Below are 10,030 nucleotides of genomic sequence, written 5' to 3'. Positions count from 1 at the left end.
CCCTCACATGCTTTGTTAAATTCAGAATATCTTCTTCTTTGAGGTCATCTACAGATAAAGTGTTAAGCTGTTAAAATTACTGTGAATGGACTACTAATGAAAATAAAAAGCCTGCAGCTTTTTCAAAGGTAAGAAAATGGTTTGTTAGACTGTGGGTGGCCTGTGGTAGACCTGAATAATGTGTCACGAAGAAAGAGAAATATTAAAGAATTCTCACTTGTTCTTCAGTGGGAGACTTGTAGAAGAAACAAACTATGAATTACTGCTAATTTTTTAGTATAAGAATAGTATTGTTTTTTAGAGTCCTCATCTTTAAGCATACTGAATATTTTGAAATGAAATAGGAGAGAGATATTTTTCCTGAGGAGAGTGGGTCAGAGTATACTTCAGGGTCAGCACATTTTTTTTTTTTTTTGGTAAATCCAAGATAATAAATGTTTTAGGCGTTGCAGGCCACACAATCTGTTTCAACTACTAACCTCTGCTCTTGTAACATGAAAGTAGGCAGAGGCAACATGTAGACAAAGAGTATAGCTGTGTTCCAATAAACTTTATTTACAGAAACAGACAGTAGGCTTGATTTGACCTGTGGGTCATAGTCTCTCAAACCCTGGTATAAATGAAATAAGATTTACCATGATTAATAATTATGAAGCTTCGCCATGGGTACATAGAGGTCATTAAACTATTCTGTGTCTATTATATATTTGAAATTTTCTACAATAAATTATATACAGTAAAAAAGTAAAAAAAAACAGAGATAAAAACTTGTGTAAGGCAAAGAGAATGGGATAACCAGGCTGTGATAAAATATACTAATATTTAATATACACACTTAAAAGTAGTTTATCTTTGGATGCCTGGGTGGCTCAGTCAGTTAAGTATCTGCCTTCAGCTCAGGTCATAATCCCAGGGTCCTGGGATCAAGTCCCACATTGGGCTCCCTGCTCAGGGGAGAGCCTGCTTCCCCCTCTGCCTGCTGCTTCCCCTGCTTGTGCTCTTTCTCTCCCTCTGACAAATAAATAAATAAAATCTTAAAAAATAATAATAAAAGTAGTTTATCTTAATGATCAGATTTTTGGTAAGAATAGAGAACTATTTCCTATTTTTCTTTTATATAATTAGCCTGATCATTTTTCCAAATGTACTGAATTTGAATATTTATGTCTATCCTTTAAGAAACTCGTTATTTTTTGTAATGTACTAAATTGAAGCATACTTCAGTACCAAGATTTTATGTTTAAAAACCATCACAGAAATAACAAAGAACCTTCATAGAGATAGTATTCTACAACTTTGGGTGGCAATGCTACCAAAAGTTCAAGGTTCAAGGGTCCCCCCCGCCGCTCCAGGTCCATGACTGTGATACATACAAAAGAAAAATACACAGCTTAAAAAAAAAAAAACAACTTTGTTCAATAAGATACAGCATTTCTGTGAGGTAGGAACAGAAAAGAAATGCAATGAAGAAACGGGCACTGGAGCCATGGGCCTGAAGGAGTGCACTGTGAAGTAAGCAGAAGCAATTGAGAGTCTACATTCTCTTTTGGGGAGACTAAAAGTGTCCTAGATGAGATGGAGGTCAGGGACAGGTTTGCTGCCTAAAACAAGGGACTGGGCTGGGGGATCCTTGCTCACTTCCACTCCCTTACAAGGAAACTTTAAAAAGCTACTGTTGGCTACTTCTTGGCCCTATAGCTTTATGGGAAGCTGTGGGCTTCTGGAGGCAGAACAGAAGTGCAGGCTGGCAACCAGAATCTCACATATTACCATGGAGGATGAGATAAATTACTGGTCCAAATTCTTCTCCCTTCTCCATACCCATGTCCTATGCCATTCTAAGTCTGAAGTTCTTTCCACAAAAGGCAGTATACTCCTCTAGCCTTTGACTTCGGGCTCAGCCATGCATTTTGTTTTGGCCAGTGGCCTTTTAGTAGATGTGATGAAAGCAGGGGCTTGAAATGTGCTCATCTGATACGGCTTACCTTCTTGTACTTCTGTCACCTCACTGGAAAGAGTTTTACCCAGAGTAGCTGCCACTCTTCAACCCCAGCCCTAGCATGACTATTTGAGCAGAACTGCCCTTCCTGCCCACAGCCTTGCAATGTGAAGCAGCGCTGCTTTGGCCTTTGCCACTTAAGCTGCTGTATCTGACCTGCAGACCCACAAGAGAATTAAAAGCTTATCGTTATGTGTCACTAAGACTTTTGTACTTGTCTGTTATGCAGCAATAGCTAGCTGATACAGCAAACCTAATACTGGGATGGTGGGTAAAAAAAAAAACCTAAAACATAGGCTATTAGCTTAGAGGACAGGTGATGGACAGTATGAAAACTATTACAGAAGTTGAAAAATGACAACATGTGTTTAGTAAAACTGTTGCCTGTGGTAACATGAAGGATAGCAGGATGACTTCTAGGCACATGTTCAAAGTATGAAGCAGTTACTTTTAGTTCTATTTTATAAGGTGCTATAAGAAAAAGATACGTTTGGGGGAGAAAAACCCCTGCCAACTTGCAAGAAGAATTTAGGAGAATTTAGAGTCCAAAGCTTGTTTGTTTGGCAAATAAGCCTCTTTATCTCCAGGCAGGCAGGGAGTCTCAGATTCAGCCTGGGAGGTGGGGAGTGGGGATATTAAACTAAGGGTATTGCTGTAACTTCCTGTATTAAAACATCTGAAAGAATTTAGGTGGTGCCTGGTAGAACCTTTCAGTTGGACAAATAGGTTTCTAGAAAGCTTAAGGGCAGGGACCCTCAGAAGCCTAATGGGTGGAAGTTCCTCACAGTGAAATCTAGAATGAGAGGCATGTGCCAAAAAGAATCATAGGGTGGTTCTGTCAAATAGAACTCACTGAAAACAAATATAGAGAAAATCTATGTTTTTGAGAGAGCTGTACTGATAAACAAACCACCAGCTAAGAGTCAAATGGAATGAGATGGAGGTATAAAGACCGCTAGGCCAAAAACTTTCTATAGGGGGAAGTAACTGAGAAAACTTCCCAGCACCAGAAGGGGCATATTGTCCAGTTTCAGAAGTGACCAAAGGGGATGATAGAAATCTAAAGAATTCACCTTCTGGGAGGTGAAAGCAAGAGCAGTTTAGAACAATGGATTGGAGAACTGTTAAGAAGCAGAATTAGGGTCTAATCAAGGAAAATTCTTTTTTCTCAGAACAGGGGTACCTGGCAACATTTTTCATATGGTATTTTAGAACAAGTGAATGCTAATAATGCCTTTTAATCTCTCCCTTTTGACTAGCAGTTAATTGTAGTTATCTTATCCCAGGTTCTATCATTCCATGTGGTATAATGGTGGGGGAAGATTACACACACCCATACACATCTTAGTTCACAGGTTTCCAGATCAATGGGAACCACATTCAAATTTTATGTATATCATAAGTTACTGGATATTGATCATGATGCCATGATTAGAGGAGGCTGTTGGGGGTCTTAGGATAAGGGTGAATCTGTTTATAGAGGACACATATAAATAATTGTGGCCAAGAAGGCGGACTGTGGTTGACTGAACTGATTCCTGGCCTCAAGCCTTCACCCTTCTTTGTGTCCACTCTTTGCCTTTTTAACTTTGAAGAATATATTTAAATTGCTCCTTAATTTGGGGCTTGACTATAGGACTTGCTTTAGCCAATAGATGTTTGTAGATGTTATATAAGCAAGGGCTTGAAGTGCTTGCACATGGGTTTTGCCCTATTGTGCTCCTGCCTTTATCATGAGATAAGCTTCCCCTGGATAGCTGCTTCCCCTTCAGTTTGGGCTCAACAATGAACACAAGTGGTACTGCCCAAGCTGAATACAGACCCACAGTCTGAATTAGAGCTGTCCCATAGACTTGTGAGCAAAATAAATGCTTATCACTGTGTACGACCAAGACTTTGAGACTGCACTGGCAATAACTAATCAACACAGGCGAGAAATTTCTAATTGTCAATGTACAACCTGATTTGAGACTAGAGAGCCTGGGAGTGTGTTCGCCAAATGCAAAATCCTTAGATAGAAAGTTGTAGATAACCAAACAAGCTTTCCTATTCAAAATAAATATGAAAATCAAAGTTCCAATGCACATGAAGACATCTATCATTAAAAAACACTGTCATAAGAAAAAACACTGCCATAAAATCAATAATCAGAACAATGATTTGCTCCAGATAAATTGAAATAAAAGGACAACCTAAAGAAAGAAAAAAATACTGTTTCATATTCTCAAAGACATGAAGCAATACATACATATTTTAAAAGAATAAGACATTATAAAGCAAAATCAGGCATGATAAAAATAGGAACAATTAAAAATTAGAAAAACATACCTATTGAAATAGAAAACTCAATGGGCACTCGAGTCTGCACACAGTCTAAGAAAGATATCCTATATTAGAAACCATTACTGAAGAATTAATCCGAATGAAACAGAAAGAGATTTTTAAAAATAAGAATGAGAAAATAAGTGACACAGAGGACAAAATGAGAGAGTCACTATCTAATGGAATTTCCAAAACAAGGAAATAGAGAAATTACAAAGAAGCAGTATTTGAAGAGATAGTGGCAAAGAACTTTCCAAAATTGAAGAGTAACTCCTAGGATTAAAAGTGCATTTTGTACAGAGCAGGATAAACATAAATTCATTTCTAGAAACATCACGGTAAATGCAGGATATCAAACATAAAGTAAATCAAACTATCATGCTATACACCTTATATGGTGATTGATATATATCAACTATTTCTTAACAAAAGTAAGAAAAAAATATAGAGAAAAATTTAAAAGCTCACTAAAGAGGAAAAAAACAATTAACTATACAGGAATGATAAATCAATATCAGATTTCTAATTGGGAAATATAAATGACAGAACACATTGGAATAACAGCTTAAAACTGCTGAGGGGAAAAGAACTCTGAATGTAGAATTCTATACTCAGGCAAAAGCTATCGTCCAAAGAGTGGAAGCAAAATAAAGACACTTAGAGACAAAAGCAAAACAAAACTCCCAAACACATCTCACTGGAATAACCACTAAAGGCTGCAAGAAGAAAAGTGAATCCAAGAGAAAGAAGTTAGATGCAAAAAGCTATGGTGCCTATCTGGTATGCAAATTATATATCACTACACTATTTTAACAAAAAGAAACAAAAGTGAGCATAAAATATGTTGGTATATTTGAACATTGATTTTTAAAAAAAATATATGACAAAAAAGTTGGTGTTAATCTAACCTTACATCTGAAGGAGTTAGAAAAAGAAAAACAAAGCCCAAAGCCAGTAGAAAGAAGGAAATAATAAAGATTACAGCAGAAATAAATGAAAAAGAGACTAAAAAAAATAATAGAACAGATCAACGAAACCAGGAGCTGGTCCTCTGAAAAGATAAACACCATTGAAAAAACCTTTACCCAGACTCAAGAAGAAAAAAAGAGTGGACTCAAGTAAATAAAATCAGAAACGAAGGAGGAGAAAAAACAATTGACACCACAGACATACAAAGGATTGTAAGAGAATACTATGAAAAATTATATGACAACAAATTGGACAACCTACAAGAAATGGATAAATTCCTAGAAACATGTAACCTTCCAAAACTCAATCAGGAAGAAATAAAAATTTTGAACAGACTGATTACTAGCAATAAAATGGAATCAGTAATCAAAGAACTTCCAACAAACAATAGTTCAGGACCAGCTAGCTTCACAGGTGAATTCTACCAAACATTTACCTGTCATCCTTGCACAGGCACCGTGTTAATCTTCTCTGTATCATTCCAATTTTAGTGTCTGTGCTGCCAAAGAGAGCACCTACCAAACATTTAAAGAAGAGCTAATACCTATTCTTCTCAAACTAGTCCAAAAAAATAGAAGAGGAAGGAATACTTTCAAATTAATTCTATGAGGCCTGCATTATCCTGATAGCAAAACCAGATAAAGACACTACAAGGCAAAACAAAACAAAGCAACCCCAATAGGCCAATATCTCTTATGAACATAGGTGCAAAAATCCCCAACAATATAATAGCAAATTGAACCCAACAATACATTAAAAAAATCATTCACCACTATTAAATAGGATTTATTCCAGGGATGCAAGCATGGTTTAATATTTACATGTCAATTAATGTTGATACATTACATTAACAAGAGAAAGGATAAAAACCATATGATCATCTCAATAAAGGCAGAAATATCATTTGACAAAGTACAAAGTCCATTCATGATAAAAACTCTCAACAAAGTAGGGTTAGAGGGAACATATCTCAAAATAATAAAGGTCATATATGCAAAACCCACAGCCAACATCATACTCAATGGTGAAAAACTGAGAGCTTTTCCTTTAAGATCAGGAATAAGACAGGATGTCCACTCTCACCCCTCTTATTCAACATAGTGCTGGAAGTCCTAACCACAGCAATCAGATGAGAAAAAATAAAAGGCATCCAAAGTGGTAAGGAAGAAGTAAAACTTTCACTATTTGCAGATTACCTGATACTATACACAGAAAACACTAAAGACTCCACCAAAAAAACTACTAGAATTGATAAATGAGTTCAGTAAGTCACAGGATACAAAATTAATATATAGAAATCTATTGCATTTCTACACAATAATGAAGTAATTAAAGAAATTAAGAAGACAATCCCATTTACAATTGCACCCCTAAAAAAAGATGATGCTAAGTTTTTAGACAAGAATAAATGACAGGAATTTGGTAACAGGTAAATAAAATGAAGCAATCTTCTTTTTCCTGTTTGAAAGGAAGATAGAAATATTGAGTAACTTTAGACTTTGGTAAAAATTTTATAGCTATATATGTAGACTATAAGGGTGGCCACTAGAGAAGAGAACCACAATTTATTCCAAATGAGGAAAACACAAAGGATGAGGGGAAAATATAGAAAATCTTTTCAACCTAGTGAAAAACCAGAACTAAAGCAAATGTAAATAATGGTTAAAAGAGCACATAAAATGGTAAAAAATAAATAAATAAATTTAGATTTCATTAATCACATAAATGTTAGGATTAAACCAACATGTTGAACAGCAAACAGAATCAGATTTCATAAAAATATAAAAGCAGCTACATGTTCCTTATAAGCGATATATCCAAAGTAAAATGACACCGAAGTCTTAAAGGGATAAAGACATACAAGGCAGAATTCTGCTTCTGGAAACGATAGGGCACCTTTTATCTAAGTCTTCTATAGCAGTTATAAATTCTGGGCAACATATTAAAAAACAGCTAACTGAAGGCACTGGAGAATGACCAAAAGCAGGCAGAAACTGAGAGGAATAAACATTCTGGGAATCACAATGGGTGAGATTTGTTCATAAACCTTTTTGCCTGACGGTACTCTCATGTCCTCTTGGGAGCAGGGATGCTAGAACTCAAGCAGAAAAGTACTCTTACTGCTTTGAGGAGTCACCTGGCTGAGTTTAGAGATGCCCAAACAACTTTGAGGTTAGGGAGGACAATCCAAAAGGGGAAAGAGTCAGAGCATAGAGTCCCAAATCTATAATAAACCTCACCCCAATTTTTAGCTGACTCCTTTCGCTGGACTCGTGCAGGACAGACTGCAAGGGGGCTGATGAAAAAGATCAGGTGGAAGGCTGAAAACTGCGACAGAATTTTCAGCTGCAGCCCTTTGCAAAAGAGATGGAGCTGGAAATTTGGGTCCAGATAGATTAAGTGCCTTCTAAGACAACAAAGAGTGCTCTTCAAAAGGAGATAATAGAATCTGGAATCTGTACAATGATTTGTTCCCAATCCCCTGTATACAACAAAACACTACTAAACATGTGGATGTTTATAGCAGCTTTATTCTGCAAGCTGAAAACAACCCAAATGTCCATCAATAGGGAAATGGATAAATTGAGAACTATTCTAACAATGGAATACCACTCAGACATGAAAAGGAATGAACCACTGATACATACAATAGCATAGATGTCTCTTACAGACCTGCTGAGACAGGGAAACACAAGAGTATCTGTTGTATGATTCCAGGTATGTGATGTTCTAGAAAAGGCAAAACTATCTGTTGTGCAAACAAGCAGAAACAGGATCATCTCTTGTGAGAATGACGGGAGAGGGGTGTGAGAGAACTTGCTGCTTCAGTGGATAGGTCCATATCTTGAAGGAGGGTGGCTGTCAAGAACCTTGAAGGGTCTGAGGTTTTACCCTGCTTGCAAGATAGCAAGTCTGCCTGCCAATCTTGTGGATGCTGGCAGAAGACACAAAACTTCTGGGTCAGACAAAGAACTTTATTATCCACAGCACAATAAACAGTTTCAGCATCATGTTTGCATTGGTTCCTCTTGTCCCCTAAGCCTTAAACAGGTAACAAAGAGGGGCCCAGATTGATGCTGTGTATGCAGTAAGCTTGTGTCAGAACTGAAGATTCTCAAGCTTCAGGAACCTGAATCTTTTATAAAGGGCAGTAAGTGTGCCTGCCCTTTGCTCTGGAAGAAGACAGTATCTTATTATACTGGATGGTAAACAAACCTGCCTTTTGCTCCAGAGGGGACACTACCTTCCAAGATGGTTCACTATAAAAACATTCCTGAAAAGAGAGACAGTGCCTCTGCTTGCAAGACATACAGAAACAGCCTCCAACAGTGAGCTGCAAGAGTGTCTGATTTGTCAAAATTTATTGAATCTTATACCTATTTTTTGCACACTGCACTATAATTTTTACCTCAAAAATAAAACAGAACAAAAGGACCTGTAAAACAAAAAGAATTAGGTATGTACAAATTAAGGGGACTAGTACAAGGGGAATTCTTTCATGTTGGTGAATCCTTTGAAAGAGGTTTGGGAGGAGTCAGCCTGCTCTACCGAAGTGGCAGCTGACCCTAAAGTACACTATTTCTTTAAACTCATAAGAATTAGACTAATCTACACAAGGGTAAGGAAGATATTTTTTTTCTTCTTCTCACCATTGTGTCCCTGGGCACTCAGCACATAGGTGCTCAATATAGCTGCTAGGTAAGCTTGTGCAACCAAGGTAAAAGAAAGGAACCAATGCTTTGACCCCAAAGCACTGAGTTGTCATTCCTGTTTCTGCCATCTGTATTCCTCTTCTCTTTTGCTTTCTTCACTTCCTCTCATCTCAATTATCTTTTCTCTCCTTTTCTGTCACCCCACTGTCTCAAGGGGCCACACAATGGAATAAAATTCTCTCTCCATTACATGCACTATTTTTATGACAAAGATTTTATGCTTCATTCTTAAAGAACAGTGTTTAAATTACAGTGTGTGAACTTAACTGAAGGCATGGAGTCATACTTCCTGAGTGTGAATATCAGCTCCATTATTTACTTGCTGTGTGTCCTGGCAGATGTCATTTAATGTCTCTGCGTCTCATAGTGTTAATTCCATGGAACTGTTAGGACTGCTAAATGGGAAAATGTCTTAAAGCGCCTAGGACAGTATTGACTTAGCAAGAGTTCAATAAATGTTATTACTTTAAAATATCACCAAGATTTATATGTGGACTGTGATTTAGCCACTAATAACATTTATAAAAACACCAGAAACATAAAATTGGAATTAAAATCTTTAAAAATCAGCGTACTAAGTAGGGTCGCAATTTTAAAAGATGGCATCTGAACAATGGGGAGGATAGTTATAGAAAATGTAGATTTGTTACAGCATCTCTGTAGGAAGAGACGCATATAAAGGACCCTTTATGTTGTAATTCAAATAGATAAACATTTTGTGCCCATTATGTGTAAAGTGCATAGCTGAGTTGGAGGTTACAAAAATGAACAGCCTTTGCTCACAAAAAGCTTTCAATCTTGTAGGGGATACAGTATACTTTAGATTTTTTTAAAAATTATACACTTTCACCAAGGAAAATCGGCAATAGTAAAAAGCAAACACACACACATAGGCTTCTTTTCAAACTCACTCTAGCTTAACAATTTATAAACCACACTATATGCAATTTTGTATACTGCTTGCCTTCACTAAATACTAGGCATTATTCTCATGCCATCCTATAGTTTTGGAAGGATTTGTTGTTGT

At 36.8% G+C, this 10,030-nt stretch overlaps 1 non-coding gene across 1 annotated transcript; it reads right to left on the bottom strand.

Annotated features, from left to right (window-relative positions):
• Positions 1–5,698: 5,698 nt before the first annotated feature.
• LOC117801247 lies at positions 5,699–5,805 on the bottom strand. The gene has a single exon (XR_004623772.1). It is a non-coding gene; the product is annotated as a U6 spliceosomal RNA (small nuclear RNA).
• Positions 5,806–10,030: the final 4,225 nt, after the last annotated feature.

The sequence above is a fragment of the Ailuropoda melanoleuca genome, chromosome 2, assembly GCF_002007445.2.
Source record: "Ailuropoda melanoleuca isolate Jingjing chromosome 2, ASM200744v2, whole genome shotgun sequence".
Taxonomy (NCBI): Eukaryota; Metazoa; Chordata; class Mammalia; order Carnivora; family Ursidae; genus Ailuropoda; species Ailuropoda melanoleuca.
This window is presented reverse-complemented; position numbering and strand designations above follow the sequence as displayed.